The following is a 17,364-nucleotide window of genomic DNA, read 5'->3' on the forward strand; positions in this document are numbered from 1 at the left end:
TGACCAACAAGTGTCCGAAACGGTGTAAGTCAAAAGCATTAGCAGGTTCATTCATTCAACAAATTAGTATTAGCACCCCTGCTATGAAAGACTCTTTGCTAAGTATTAGGCATACAAAGCTGGAAAAGATATGCTCTTCTCCTGAAAATAGCCTGTGGTCCCACAGAGAAACAATAAATCAAAATTATAACAGCATACTATTCCTATGATAAATACACATGCAGAAAGCTATCTGAGCTCAGAGTGGGGTACAATAATGACTGAGGATGGAGTGGGACAGAGAATGCTTTCTTAAGGAGGTACAATCAGACCTGTATCTTGAAAGATGAGTTGAATCTAATAAGATGAAGAAATGGAGAAGGACACTTTAGGCAGAAGGCACTATGTGTTGAAGGCAGAGTGACCTGAAATATCATCAAGCAATTTGAATACTGTCCTCTATGATTGGAGAAAGATCAACTTGTGTGAAAGCAAGGAGATAAGCTCATGCTTCCGGTGTGTACAGGCTTTACCAGTGTTCAGTAATCATTGTACAGGGTCCCTTGGACTGCAAGGAGATCCAACCAGTCCATTCTGAAGGAGATCAACCCTGGGATTTCTTTGGAAGGAATGATGCTGAAGCTGAACCTCCAGTAGTTTGGACACCTCATGCGAGGAGTTGACTCATTGGAAAAAACTCTGATGCTGGGAGGGATCGGGGGCAGGAGGAGAAGGGGACGACCCAGGGTGAGACGGCTGGATGGTATCATGGACTCAATGGACGAGAGTCTGAGTGAACTCCGGGAGATGGTGATGGACAGGGAGGCCTGGCGTGCTGCGATTCATGGGGTCACAAAGAGTCAGACACGACTGAGCGACTGAACTGAACTGAACTGAAAGTAGAGACCCATTAAGATACATTCCTTCTTTTGTTTGTTTTGAGTAACATTTGTGTAAGCAATCAAGGAAAAACCTTGTGGTCTTTCTCCTTTTTTGTTTTTGAGATGGGGTTCTTATGTCTGAGGCATTTCATTTGTACCATCTGTTGGAATGGTCATTGTCAGGTATTGATTTAGAGCAAATAAACTTACATAAACTAATCCCACTGCAAGAGTCATTAACTGTACATTTTGGAGTGGGCTTCTCCACTAGAATATTATGCCAATCTCTTCCCTTAAGAACTCTTCCAATCCAAGTGAAGTGTTCTAATGGACTGGTCACAAACTGGTTTCTCAGTTGCAGTGAAAAGGATACTTTATAGGCCTATAAATCATGAAAACTCAATTATTTTTATCTGTCAATCATAAAGTTATAAGGTTATGGACAAGGAGAAGTGTCTTAAAGCAGGAAAGAATGTGAGTATAGACAATTTGAGACAATGGTGGAATAAAGAAAAATAGAGTGGAGAAGCTGAATGGCAATTTGTATCTTGTAGCCTGGGGTAAAGGTTAGAAGTGATGTCTCTGGGGGGAGACTGGCCTGGAAAGGGAGGCAGGAGGCAAGGGCCAAGGACCTAAAACCACGGGGATCAGTTACTCAACTTTGCATTTAAAATTCAAATGTTGAAAGAAAATTCTGTAAGCAAACCATAAAACCTATATTTCCACTAAATAATTTTCAACATTTTCTTTCATTAACATTTAATGTTGTCAGATAGAGCTTGCCATTATATACTATTTTCTAAAGAATATGTCTCCACTGTCTTCAATATCATTATTCTTGATATCAATAGCTCTATGTATATATAATGGAATAATATCTTTATAAAATACCTTCTTGAGTTAACATTTCGTCAAGCATGCTTGAGATTTCAAAATAAACAGGAGAATTTAACTTTTTGTTGTAACACACATTCATGCCTCCAGTTACATACCCATTTGGACACAAGCAGTATCACCAATTATTTTTGTTTTCTTTAAATGCAGAAGGAGTTGGAAGGGAAGGCTTCCCTCCTTTTAGCCAGATAGGTGCTTCTGTACTAAAAAGCACTTGCTGAAACATTTATAAACTCTTACGTTTAATTAATCCCATTTTTGTCACGATGAGTAAACCAGCAGAGACAGGGTTTTTCAACCTAAGGAAAAGTAAGAAAAAAATAAAAAACAGCAATGGGAAAGCTGGGCTTCTAACCACCCACCTCGGGCAGAGAATTAAAACAAACAACGGCAACTAATTAACATTGGCCCTGCAGCGTTCTAAGAGGCCAAAAATGAAACACCCACAAAAGAAAGTGGCTCCTTATTCACTGCACTAGTTTGCTTTTACTTTTGAGTAATGAATAAATACGACTCAAAGATAAGGCAGAAAATAGGGAAGCAGAGCGAGGTTGTAAAGAGAGTGTTGAGATTTCTCCTTAGTCCAAAACTAAGCCTGTAAAATTTTCAACTGAAAACTGTAGAACATTCTTTTAAATTCATTTTAGATTTAAAATGAATATCTGACACCTCCCTTAACAAGTTATTTAGCAAAATAAATAAAATATTTTAAATAAGTGGAAAAAAGGAGCTTGTTATAACTGTAACTCTTCCAGACGATGCAGCAAGCACTGATGGATTTTGCCCTCATCTTGAGGCAAGAACCTGGTTGATGGCGGCTCCCTAAAGGGACCTCACAAGTATTTTATTTCCTGCTTCCTTTGTCAACAAGCTGACGTACCATGGGTGGCACACACACGTCCTCTGAAAAGATAAACTCTGCTTGCAGAAATGGGCTGTATTAAAGAAACAACAACAACAAGTAATATATGTAAAACAAAAAAATCCATGCCCCATTTGCTCTGAGGTCCCAAAGCGAAGAGATGGACTGTCTAACCTGGCCCTAAAAGTGGGTCAAAAAGAGAAAATGATTTGAAAATATGGTAGCATTGTAGAAAGAGTTTACCTGGACTTCCAGAGGAATTAGTGTAAGGGGAACAAAAATTTTGGATGCTGATTGAGTGAGTGAGTGATAGTTGCTCAGTCGTGTCTGACTCTTTGTGACCCCATGGACCTTAGCCTGCCAGGCTCCTCTGTCCATGGAATTCTCCAGGCAAGAATACTGTAGTGGGTTGTTATTTCCTCCAGGGGATCATCCTGACCCAGAGATCAAACTTGGGTTTCCTGCATTGCAGGCAGATTCTTTAACATCTGAGCCACAAGGGAAGCCTCCAAAATAAATCAGTTTTCCTTAAATATTTTTGATAATGTCTAATATATTGACATGTGGTGTGTCCATGACACATTGGTGAAAAAGTTGCTGGGATACTGAATTGCATGATTTCATTATGACCATGAAAATAACAACACTAACGCCACAGCCACACATGTGTCTTTGTGGTATACATGAATACATGTGGTACATATGAATGTACATGTATGCCTGTAGGTGTTCATAGAAAAAAAGGACTGAAAAGACATGCATTACCCCAATTACAGTGAGTAGCTCTAAGTAGGGCAGGAAGAACAGAGGCTCCATCGTGTTGAAGACATGGTATATACTTTGATGTTGTTTCAAATGTCTGCAATGAACAAAAGTGGTTTTGTAAATTTAGAAGAAACTTTAAAAATAAGTTTCCTTAATTTCTGAAGCATCCAGCTGCTAAGTTAAAGATGAAGAAGAGTGGCACTGATGAGTAAAAGTGGGTATTATCTCAAGTATCTGTCTCCCTCCTCTGCTCTGATACCAAGCTTTCTCCATCTTATACTGAGAAGACTTAGAAATAAAAAATAGATCCATTTTCTTTCTTAAAAAAATGTAAAGAGAAGAAAAGAAAGGAAGAGAAACAATATCCTGGGGCTGTTATACTCACTGGGCATGGGATACTCTGAAGGGTGATAGTGGTAGGTTATTCAATCCTTTATGAAATCTCCTCGTATTGTTGGAAATAAAAATTTATTTTGTCACTGGAACTTGATCCCTAGAGTACCTCATAATCCTCTGATCACAGTAGAGGATTATCAGCAGTGAAAACTTAAAAGACCTCAGGAAACCTGATGGGTCATTGAACATTATTTGAAAAATATTGGTCTTTAAGTTATCACTATATATTGACTTAATAACTAACTGCAAGCTCACTAATCACCATGAGTTTATTGACAAAAATCTTCAACAGAAAATCAATTTTCTTGTTCAAGGTGGAGAGTTTGCTTAATTAGAATAAGCATTTAATAAGGGATAAACATTGCAAACTTACCTAGGACCATCATTTTTTCACAGGCAAGCCAAATTAGTTGATTATGTGAACTTCCTTTTCAAAGGAAAATTATCAACAGAGGGCTATCTTTGTCTTTAGGCATCTTTATCCTGAAGAGCTAAACCCTTTTTCCTGAGATAGCTAGGGGTGGTTTAGAAAAAGTGTCTGTGTGTTCAGTGGCCAGGCCTGTGGGGCATATTCTCCAGACTTCTGCCACCCCACACCCAGCTCTCCTCACCCTCCCCAGAAACTCAGAAGCAAATAATGTGGTCAAAAGAGATGTCTCCAGAGTTCATATTTGCCTTTAAATATAAATGAGATTGGCAAATATTTTAAGAGGGATAAATTCTTAACTTAGGTGCCAGAAAGAAAAAGGCAAACCAGATCCCAAGAAGGTATTTACAAAGTGGGCAAGTTTGCATAAATCACAGTGTCAAACACCAAGAATGCAGGTGGAATGGCTTTTCCCCTTGGATGCTACAGAAACAGCAGGAGCTCAGACAAGACATAGCTACCACTTCGGTGCGACTCTGGAGAATTCCCTGCAGAGGAGCCCTTCCTGCCGCTGCAGTTCTGCTGCTCACCTCTGATACTGGATCTATTTAGGGTCCTGGACCCATCAGGAGAGTTCCCAGAGATTCTGGAGTGACTACATTCAATGTATAAAGACACCTTAGCTCATACACATCTAAGTAACGAGGCTGTAAAGAAAAGGCCAAGGTCATGCAATCACAAGCTAGAATTAGCAAGAAGCAAGAAGCATGGAGGTTTTGTTTACAACGCACAGTGAGGAACAACAATTTCTCATTTTCGTGACTGATGTGACCCATTTTAAAACATGCAGGTCTCCATGAGCCAAATTAACCATACATTTTCCAGTTCCTTTTATCACTTGGCTGTGTGCAGCCAAAGTCTGAAACAGCAAGTGAATTTATGTATACTTCCCTTGCCAAGTGTGATTCATTGATGTAATATGTCAATTCCCTTTATGCAAATGTTAAAAATGCATCTTCATTTATATCCATATATACTGTAGATAAATGCTTTCAGCAGAGATGATTTCATTGGGGCAGTTGTGGGCAGTAGCTTCTTCACAGTTCACTTTAGCGGATTTTTATTGCACTTATGTTCAAAAGATGCTGTGCTTTCTACCATGGAGGAAATAGGTAAAAATCTTTTCTGCTCTCAAAGAGCTGAAAATCTAGTAGGAAAGATCAGCTTTGCCCCCTCCAAATATGTCATCTGAATCCCCCTGTCTTCTTGACCTCGGTATACGGAGCTACTTACCATTTGTTACTAAAGTCAAATACTCAGGAGTTGTCCTTTATTCCTTCTTAACCTGTACATCATTTCACCAGCAAATCTTATAGATTCTATTTCCAAAGTGTATAATGAATTGCCTTCTTGTCACCTTATGTGTTACCACCTACTGTACCTGTTGCTAAAAACAAATTACTTCCAAACTTTAGTTGCATAAAACAACTATTTTTTTAAATGCCCACAGATTCTGTGGATCGGGGCTTCGGACAGGGCATTACAGGGACAGGCTGGAAGCCAAAGCCATCCGAGGCACTTGTGCATTGGGTGTTTGATGCTGGCTGGGGGCTGGATGTCTCAGTTCCTCTCCCTCTGGGTCTCTGCATGTGGTCTCTCCACAGAAGGTAATTTGGGCTTCCTCACAGTAGAGTGGCTGGCTTCCCACAGTGAGTGCCCCAAAGAGAAAGAGCAAGGAGGAAGCTGTGTCCTTTTATTGTCTATCTTCTGTCATGTTCTAATACCAGGACTGTGCCTGGCCTATAATAGGTGCCCAAGGAATATCTTTGAAATGAGAGAAAGAAAAAAAAAAAAAACAAATATATTTTATAAAAATTATAGAAGAATTTCCCTGGAGAAGGAAGTGGCAACCCACTCCAGTATTCTTGCCTGGAGAATTCCATGGACAGAGGAGCATCATGGGCTACAGTCCACGGGGTCCCAAAGAGTTGGACACGACTGAGTGACTAACACACACACAGACATAGTGTGAAATCTCTGAAGAAAAGTATCAAGTGCAAAACGCAATGGGTTGCATTTAACAAGGAGGATCAGGGAAGGCTTCATAAAGGCATATTTGAGTTACGTTTTGAAGCAACTGTGTGACAAGAAGAGAAAGATAGTGGGGAAGGATAGGGCCACTCAGATGGGTAAAGCAGAGTATTGAGGGAAATTCCAAGAGGCAAATATAGACAGAAAATGCAATGTTTAAGAAGTTAATAGAGGAAAGAGTGAAGGACTAGTGTGCGCCAGATGATGAACGCTCTTCAGCGTGGGGTTTAGGCGTTCTGACATTGTTCTGCAAACAATAAGGCCCTATTTAACTGTTTTCAGCAAAGATTGAGATATGAAGCGAATTATATCAAAAGATTGTCTTAGCTAGAGGAATGACATTGATTAAATGTTATATACATTTCCCCACCCAGACATGTTGTCTTCCAAGGGCTTATATCATCCTACAGAACCGTTAGCTAAAATCCAATTCAGAAAACTGAGGCAATCATTCAATTCTATAAACTAGAACTTGATGCCATTTCTACTTCTTACAAGCAGAGAGTCCAGGGATATTCTCAGGTAGAACTTTATTTTCTCTGGAATTTACACCTAATTACTAAAATTCCTCTTCCATAATGTACATATGAATGGGTTCTCCATGTAAATATTATGATTGGTCCCTTTTTCTCTTAGCAATAGCATGATTTGCTTAAATTAAACATTGGTTTTAGGAAATTGCTTTCCTCAACTTGAAGGTTTTAAGACCTACCCGGGGGGTGGGGGAAACATTGTGGTTAAAATAAGGGAGATGCTGACCGCTATATTAATTAATTCATTAAAGGGAAATAATCTCTAAGTACAGATACCATTCGTCTTTGAGTTTTCAGGTTCACAGAATAGCAATTTGTTACTTTCTATTTTAATTCAGCTACCCCAAGAAATGCAGATGGCAGTGCTTCCCAAAAGGGATACAAGTTTTCTCTGTTGCAGTTTCCAATGCAGAAGCCGTCTTACCTTTATAAAATCTATTTACCTGGTGGCGGGAGAGCAGAAGCTTTGGAGCAGTAATGTCAGTGCTAAAATATAAATCATCTCAACCAGGAGGATTTTTCCCCATGGTGCTCTTTTTTGAGGACAGATATAAATCCAAGAGGAAGACAGCTCCTTAAATACAGGCACAATATTACGCTAGTGAACAGCAGTCCAGAAACAAGCTCCTGTTATTGGTCTGCTAATATTTGGACTATTTCTGTTTAATGCCACCCTTTGGATGGACAATTTTAGATTTGTCTTCCTCTTGATCCTCATCATAGCTGTCGCTACACTTGCTTTTACCCGAAACTAAACTCATAGCATCATCAGATGGAGCCAGTTAATACCTAACAAACTGGTTTTCAGTTGAGAAAATCATTTCAGTACTTTCTCCTGGGAGAGGTTTTTCTTTATACCTCTTATCAACTAGTTTATTGAGAGGAAAATTTTTTTCTGAATGCCCTATTTTCTGATTTATGAAGTCCTCACTTGCTGGTTGTTGTGTTGATAAGGACATTTTCGAAGCAGGGAGGAAAACCTGATTCTGTTAGCCGCACAACACTTAAATTCGAGTATAAAAAATTCCCAAGAATGTGTTGAATTTAACAAATGCCTTATTACTTAAAAAAAAAATCACAAAACCTGGAGTATAATAAATTCTAGTGGGAGGCCCTGGATTTGGCAGTTAGGACTAATAATTATGGTAGATTTTGGAACATAGTTGCTGACAGCATGGCTCTGGGTAAAGTTTCTCTGTGAGCACAGATCTCTATTGACATATGGGAGGTTCATTCTCACAGCTCTCTGCCCCCGTGGCACCCCACACATCGCTATTATAGCACTATTATGGCACATTGTTTTATAACTCTTTATTTGTCCATCTTCCCCACTAGACTGCAAACTCTTTGAAGCCAGATTCCCCCCCCCCCATTTCATCTTATTCGTTTCTGCAGTCCTAGTAACTAGCATAAGTCTTATTGATAGAAAATATTTTATATATTTATTGTGCATATGTGGTTTTAAAACTAATCAGGCTCAACAGACTTTTCTAGATTTTTCTAGACTTTTCTAGATGACATCTTGAGTCACTACTTACTTTACTAGGCATCCAATGAAATAAGGATTCAGGTAAAATTCTTTTATCCTCAGATGTATTTAAACATAGGTGGATTTTAATCCTCACCAATCACTTCAATCAGCTGCTTGGGCACAATAGCTCTGTGTTAATTCTGTACCATACTGTTTGCTGCACAACTGGCTAATGCATTGAGAGATGAGTTGTTGGGGCAAGACAGAGCAGCTTCATTTTGAAAGCCAGCAAACCTGAAAGATGATGGACTAGTATCTCAATAAAACCATCTCACCTGAGTTAGGATTCAGGCTTCTTTTATACTAAAAGAGGAGAGGATGTCGTTGGTTACTGCAAACTTCTTGGTGCCAGAATCCTTTGTTCTTGTATCTGTCCACAGTGTTCCTACAAACCTTCAATAATAGAAATGTTATTCTCTATTCTGTAACGTTCTATATGAATGAAAAAGTGTTATACCTTTAAAAGTCAGAGCCTTGAGAATGGGCTAACCTATATATTTCAGGCTGTAGGCAACATTCTTAGCTTGTAGCAAAAGCAATAGAATACAAAGGTTGAAGTAAAAGGAGCAGATCCAACATGGAGTCAGATTTGTTCTTTCCTATTACAAGTCTGTGGGTTCTTTATATTCTATATATTTGCTGTATTTTCCTTTAAGAGATTAATCTATTTTTCCTTCTTAAAAAATAAAATGAAATATTTTCAATGCATCAACAAAAGTGAGAATAAGTAAAAGAGTAGTGTGCCCACTGCACAGTTTTATAAAATCTTAACATTATGTGACATTTATTTTTCATAATTTTTGACAGGTTAAACATCATGCATGTAATTGAGGGTTTCTATGTACCTAACCAGCAATTTCTCTGCCTTTCTAATATCCTATAGTTTTTATAATTTCTCCACATCGTTTGTTCCTAAGCACTACAGATTACAATTCTGCAGATCTAAACCTCCATATAAATAATGCAACATTATGTATACATGTATAGTAGGTATTTAGTTTATACTTATTGCCCACTTATTTAACTTGGTTATTTAACTAACGTTTATTGACCTAAACCTTGTTTAGTCAATTATGGACTAAACAGGGTGATGAAAACATAGTGGGTAACACCACCAGTAAACTCTGCCCTTGAGGCACATTCAAAAAGGGGCAGAAACCTGGACACTGTCACACTGAGTGAAGTCAGACAGGGGAAGGCAAGTAAATGATACTGCTTATGTGCAGACTCTAACAAATGTTACAAGTGAACTTATTTACAAAACAGAAATAGAGTCACAGGAATAGAAAACAAATTTATGGTACTGGCAGGGAAGACAGGGAGGGATAAATTGGGAGATTGGGATTTATATATATACACTGTTATATATAAAATAGATAGCTAATAAGGGGCTATTGTATAGCACAGGGAATAAGAATGGGCTATCCTGTATATTGTAATGACTTATATGGGAAAAGAATCTAAAAAAAGAGTTTATATACATATACGGATATATAGATGATTCACTTTGCCGTACAAAAGAAACAACACAATATTGTAAATCAACTGTATTTCAATATTACTATATTTAAAAAGGGACAGGCAGAAAATGAACAAATAAGGATACAGACAACTACTATGTCAAATGATATTAATAATGGATACTACAAGAAAAAAATCAAAAAGGAAATACATAGTAATCAGGGTATAGGTTGATCCACCAGTTTTTATTTTATATAGAAATTTATCAAAAGGCTTTAATGATAAGGAGATATTAGCACAACCTGAAGGTTCTGACACTATGAGCCTGGGAGGCAAAGGGTGAAATAAAATTCTAGGTAAAGAGTACATCGAGTGCAAAGGCCTTGAGGTAGGAAATTTCCTGGAACGGTTGACAGAGCACAAAGAGGCACTGTACTTGGAGCAGGAAGGGAAATTATGAAGGAACTTGCAGTCACTTAAAGGACATGCCTTTTGCTCTGAGTGAAGCGGACAACCTTTGAAGAATTTTGGAGAGAAAATTAATGCAATAGCATATTGAAATTGTTTGGCTGCACAGAAACCGAAAGAAAAATGGCAAAAGCAAGGAGATCAGCTTGACACATGTTTTGATGTTTGTGGCTGGTGAGACGTGTTCAGATTCTGGGTATATTTCTAAAGAAGAGCCGAAAAAAATTGGTGATGGTTGGATATGGAGTGTAAGAAAGAGTGGTGTCAAGAATTACTCCAAGTTTGGGACTTAAACAACTGTAAAGAGGATTCTTTTATTAATTGAGATGGGGAAGGGTATAAAAAAAAAAAAAAGAGCCACATTTCAGGATGAAGAGATGGAGTTTGTATTTGAACTTACCAATTTTGATATGTCTGTTTAGCATCCAGGAGGGAGAGTGCAGTGGAAATAAAAACATATCACCTAAGAAGGAAGTGAAGAGAGAAAGGAGAAGAGGGCTCAGAATGCAGCTCTAGTGTGTTTAAAGCTTAGGGAAATAAGGAAGAATCAGCAAAGGAAACTGAGAAGAATTAGCCAATGAGGGAGAAGGAAAACAGACAGAATGCTGTCCTGGGACAAAATCAAAGAAAATATTTCAAAAAAGAGGAATGAACAACTGATGGTACATAGCAGTGGTAATCCACATAAAATAACATGTATAATTTGACCATTGGAATAATCAATGTAGAGGTTAATGATTTTTGATAAGAAATCTTTCAGTTGGGTAGGAAGGAAAAACATTGATTACAGCGAGTGCAAAAGATAAAGGAGAATTTCTGATAGAAATATGACTGTGTAACTTAGCATTTCCCTACTGGCCTTGGATAGAATAAATTTTCTGAAAGTAAGGGTCTCATCTTGAACTCTAAAACCTATATCATTTGCTTTCAACAAATGATAACTGAAATGAACAAGGCTGGTGGCAGTACTCTCACGGATGTAGCCAGTTCACAAAATTAGTTGAGACAGAGCTACAGATGAGTGTTATTTATCAAAAACAGCCTGCCTATTTAGAAACAAAACCAAAAAAAGAAACCTTTGTGTACTGTTTCCTAGAAGACTATCTTTGCCTTATTGGACTCTTCACAGGAAATGTCTACCAATTGTTATTAATCCAGGAAAAACTAATAACTAAAACCAAGAAAATTCATTCAGTGAAAAGTAATTTTAATTATATGGCACAGTAACAATACAAGGACAAGAAAATATTTGATTAAACAGCAAATGTTACCAGCAGGTGAGGAATACTCATAAAAATGTGGTGCCACAGGCTGATGCAAATTATCGCTAAGGATTTTCCCATGGAAATTTTCAAACTTGATGAGGTCATTACATCTCTGAAGGAATATTACAAAACAAAAAGGTAAAATCTAAGGAAATAGATGATGTAAAATAGAAGATAAAATGTGATCTTGTAATCTGGTAGAACTCAGGAATGAAATATATATATATTAAGATATATAAATCATCAGTACAGAAATAAAGCTCAGTTAAAAATACCACAAAATTGATTATACATAGGGAAACACAGGAAGGGACAGACACCAGAAAAGAGTAAAGCAATCAAACTGAAACTGAAATTAAAGGTTAAAGAAGATTAGAGATAAGCTCAAAATAATGAAAGAAAATAAACACTAATAATATATCTCTCAAGAAACTTTGTTGAGATCCAAGAACATATTGAATATACTCATTGAAATTTCCCATGTGTCTTGGAAACTTGAACACTTAACACAGAACATTCAGCACTGAGATAAATTTTTTCAAAAGTCGTTAAACTTTAATTGTAAAGAAATAAATCTTGAGTAACCAGGAATAGGGAAGGAAGCACTTATTGTTAGTATCACCATATATCTCTGGCTTTTCCTGAGGTGCTGGGGAGAAGGCAGTTCCAGTTTATGGTGTTTGTTCCAGTATGATCACTAATAGAACACTTTGTTACTCTTAGAACTGCCCCTTTGAACAATACATTTTACAACAGTCATACTGATAAGGAGGGAAGAAATCAAAATGGAATCATGTCTTTCCACAGTAAGTAAAGAATCATCTATAAGTTTCTATTCAGCCAAAATTATAACCAATTGTAAAGGTCAGGGAAAAACAGTTCTGATTTGCAAGCAATCAACAACAAACATACAGCTTCACTGTATGTTTCCCTGAAGCTATCTTGAGGAAACTTAGAAAAGTCAAACATGAAATAATGAAAATGAACAGAGATTTCCTCAATACTATCTGACTATATTAGCCCATATGCCATCGTTATACTTGATGGAGAAAGACTAAAGACACTTCCACAAAGCGTTTGCAAAACAATCGCTCACCTTCATCATTAACATAATGACAGAAGAGGAATTACAGGGACATAAGATTTGGAAAGGCTAAATTATTACTTTTTGCAGGTGTTTTATTTGTATATCTGTAAAAAACCAAGAAAATCACTGAAAACTAATACAAAAAAGATTGTTCCAAAGGATGATATAAATTAATATGCAAAATATAGATTTCATGTAAACTAACATTAAACAGCTTAGAGCTATAATTTAAAAGATTCATTTTTCATAAGCAATAAAGAAAAATAAAATATCTAGGAATCAAAAGAAATATGCAAGATTATATGAAGAAACGTGCCATAAAAACATGCACAACCATATGAAAGAAATGCTGCTTAAATGAATAACTTACTAAGAGCCTGGGTTAGAGCCTTAATGTTATAAATATGTCAATTTCCTTGAAGTTAATTTTAAGTTAATTTGTAAATGTAATGAGTTTCCAATAAAAATGCCAATGGGATTTGAAGCACTAGAAAAGTGGATGCTATGCTCATGTGGAAAAATAAGCAAAAATAGGAAAGAAATTCTGAAAAAAAAGAGCAATAATGGAAGGATTAGCTTGATTAGATATTAAAACCTTGTATTTAAAGCTTCCAAGCTGCAGTCGAAACAGTGTGATACGGGTACATAAATAGACAAACGGACCACTACATAAGAATAAAGAAATGTAGAAATAGTCTTAGGTCGGTATTTTAAAAGGTAGAATATTAAATAAATGGAATAATTTTGCTGCCATCTTTAAAAAATAAAATTGATTTATGTGTGCTAAGCCACTACAGCCATGTCCATCTCTTTGCAACCCTATGGACCATAGCTCAGCAGGCACCATTTTCCATGGGATTCTCCAGGCATGAATACTGGAATGGGTTGTTATGCCTTCCTCCAGGGGATCTTCCTGACCCAGGGATCTAACCCACATCTCTTATGTCTCCTGCATTGGCAGGCAAATTCGTTACCATTAGCACCACCTGGGAAGTCCCAAAATTGATTTATATTCATACAATATTCTAGTAATGAGTTCTAAGGGATCAAAATATTTAAATTTTTAAACAATGAGTCAATAAAAGCACTAGAGAAAATTTAGGGATATTCCTTTATAACCTTGAAATGATGCCAGTTTTCTAACCAATCAATAAAATCAACAATATACAGCAAGCATATTTTCCAACAACAAAGGTATGAAACTGGAATCAACTCCAGAAAGAAAACTGGAAAAATGAGAAATGTAGACATTAAACAATATGCTACTAAGAAACGAAAGGGATAGAGACAAAATCAAAGAAGAATATTTAAAAATCTTGAGATGAATGAAAACACAAACATATCTTTCCAAAATCTATGGCATGCAGAAAAAAATGTTTCTAAGAGGGAATTTAATGGTGGTACAAGCCTACCTCTGGAGACAAGAAAAATCTAAAAGAATCCTTCTAATTTTCTATTTAAAGGAAACAGAAAAAAGCCCAAAGTCAGTAGAAGAACAAAGCCCAAAATCAGTAGAAGAAAGGAAATAATAAATATCAGAGCTGAAGTAAAAGACAGTAGAAAAAATGTCTTTTTTCTACATTTTTTAAAATATTTTCTACTTCTAAAAGACAGTAAATAAAATGAATGACGCTAATAGTTGTGTTTTGTAAAGGTAAACAGAACTATTAAAACTTCAGTTAGATTTATTTTTAAAAAATAAAGGGTCCAAACAAATTAGAAATGACAGAAGGCAAGTTGTAATCAATAGCACAGAAATAACAACTATAAAAGAATACTACAAACAGTTATATGCCAACAAATTGGACAGCCTAGAAGAAATGGTTAAGTTCCTAGAAATATACAGTTTTCCAAGAGTGAATCACAAAGAAAAAGAAAATCTTAACAGGCCAATTACTAGTAGAGAAATGGCATAAGTAATTACAAAAAAAAAAAAAAAATCTCCCAACAAGCAAAAGTCTAGAACCAGACAATTTCACAGAAGCATTCTAGTAAACATTTAAAGAAAAGCTAAATACCTACCCTTCTCAAACTATTCAGAAGACTTGAAGAGGAGGGAACACTTCAATACTCATTCTATGAAGTCAGCACTACCCTGACACCAAAAACAGACAGATAGTGACAAAAAAATAAATTACAGGCCAATACCTGTGATGAACATAGATGTAAAAATTATCAATGAAAAACTGAATTTAAATTGAATTCAATAATTCATAAAAGGTTCATAAACCATGATCAAGTGGAATTTATTCCAGGGACCCAAGGATGCTTCAACATCTGCAAATCAATGTGATATACAGTATTAACAAAAGGAAGGGTAAAAATCACATGATTATCTTAACAGTGCAGAAAAATCATTTGACAAAATTCAACTTCCATTCTTATAAAAACTCTCAACAAAGGTGGTATAGACAGAACATGCATGCTAAGTCTCCTTTTGTGTCCAACTCTTTGTGACCCCATGGACTGTAGGCCTTCAGGCTCCTCTGTCCATGGGATTCTCCAGGCAAGAATAGTGGAGTGGGTTGCCTTTCCCTTCTTCATGGGATTTCCTGACCCAGGGATCAAACCTGTGTCTACTGTGTCTCCTGCATTCCAGGCAAATTATTTACTGCTGAGCCAGGACATATATGACAAACCCACAGCTAACATCATATTCAGTGGTGAGAAGCTGCACGCTTTTCCTCCAAAATAAGTATGCCTGTTCTCACCACTTCTATCTACCACAGTATTGGAAGGCCTAGCCACATCAACAAGACAAGAAAAAAGAAATAAAAGGCCTCCAAATAGGAAGGGAAGAAGTAAAATTGTCACTGCTTATAAATGACACAATACTATATATAGAAGATCCTGAAAACACTATCAAAAGTCTATTGGAACTCATTAATGAATTTAGTAAGTTCAGGATACAATATTAATATAAATAAATGCACTGCATTTCTATATACTAATAACAAACTACTAGAAGCTGCAGTTAAGAAAAGAATCAAAAAAAAAGAATAAAATGCCTAGGAATAAATTTAACCAAGGAGGTCAAAGACCTCTGAAATCTGTAAGGTACTGAGAAAGGAAATTGAAGATGATACAAATAAAAGAAAGATATCCTATGTTCATGGACTAGAAGAATTAATATTATTAAAATGTACAAAGCAATTTACAGATTCAATACAATCTCTATTAAAACACCCACGTCATTTTCATAGAATTGGAACAAAGAATCCTAAAGTTTGTATGATACCACAAAAGAACTCCAATAATCAAAGCAATCTTGAAAAAAAAAAAAAATAGGGCAAAGCTGGAGGTGTCACCCTCCCTGACTTCAGATGATACTACAAAGCTGCAGTAATCAAAACACTATGGTACTGGCACAAAAACATATACGTAGATCAATGGAACAAAATAGAGAGCCCAGAAATAAAACCATGCATGAAAATGAGAGTGTTAGTTGCTCTGGCATGTAGACTCTTTGCAATCCCATAGCCTATTGTTCACCCAGCTCCTCTGTCATGGAATTCTCCAGGCAAGAATACTGGAATGGGTTGCCATTTCTCTCTTCAGGGGATCTTCCTAACCCAGGTATCGAGCCTGGGTCTTCTGCACTGCCGAAGGATTCTTCACCTTCTGAGTCACCAGGGAAGTCTTGTGCATATACTGTCAATTAATCTATGACAAACTACTAGGTTGAAATTTTCATAGTTGTAAAGCTTTAATATATAGCTCAGGAAATATAATCAATACTTTATAATAACTCTGCATGGAGTATAGTTTATAAAAACATTGAATTATTATTTTGTACACTTGAAATTAATACAATATTGTAAGTCAACTATACTTAAATAAAAATAAAAAACAAAAAGAAACTTCTGCATGGGGGAAAAAGTCATAAGTAAAGTTAAGTGCCAATGACAAAAAAGGAAAAATAATGTGAGGCAAATGACTAATATTTCCAATATTTAAATAGTTTGTAGAAACTGTTAAGAACAATAGCCTAACTGAACAAAAAATGACAAAAAATAAAAATGGATAACTGTTATAAAGAATAAATAAAAATGTTTCAACCTATGAAAAGATATTCAACTTGCTTTACCTAAAGTAACATAAGTTAAAACTATTTTCTACCTATAATAATGAGAAAAATTGTAATAATTTGACAATAGAATTTCTTGGAGAGTCTAGGGAGAGAAGGTATTTTCTACACATTATTAGAAGTAAAAATTGCCACAACTACTCTGAAAAGAAATTTAGTAATATCTTTCAAAAGTAAACACATTTTTTTGCTTTTACCTAAGAGTTTCACTTCTAGAAATTCATCCACATATGTTTACAAACATGTAAAATATAAATATACAAGGTCATTTATTACAGCATTGTTTGTGAATGCAAAAATATGAAAACTATCAAAATGGTCATCAATACAAAAGTGGTAAAGTAAATTATGTGGTATAGCCATTCAATCATATACTAGACACACAAAAAATAATTAGAAAGCTGTTACTTGCTGATATGAAATAGCCTCTAAAATACATCAAGTGAAGAATTCTGCAGTAGTCAGTATAGATAAATTTGCATTTGCTCATGTGTACACAAAAAAGATGAATAATACACAAGAGAAAAATAATGGGAGAGAGGAGTAAAAATAGTGGAGAAAAAAAGACTGGGAAAGAGTGTTTTCACTACATAAAGAATATTTGTTTTGTAAAAGGTTCTGAATTTTTTGATTCCATTATCTATTGAAAATATAAAATTGATAAAAGAAGCAAATACAAAATTTGTGAATAATACTT

The sequence above is a fragment of the Capricornis sumatraensis genome, chromosome 17, assembly GCF_032405125.1.
Source record: "Capricornis sumatraensis isolate serow.1 chromosome 17, serow.2, whole genome shotgun sequence".
Taxonomy (NCBI): domain Eukaryota; kingdom Metazoa; phylum Chordata; class Mammalia; order Artiodactyla; family Bovidae; genus Capricornis; species Capricornis sumatraensis.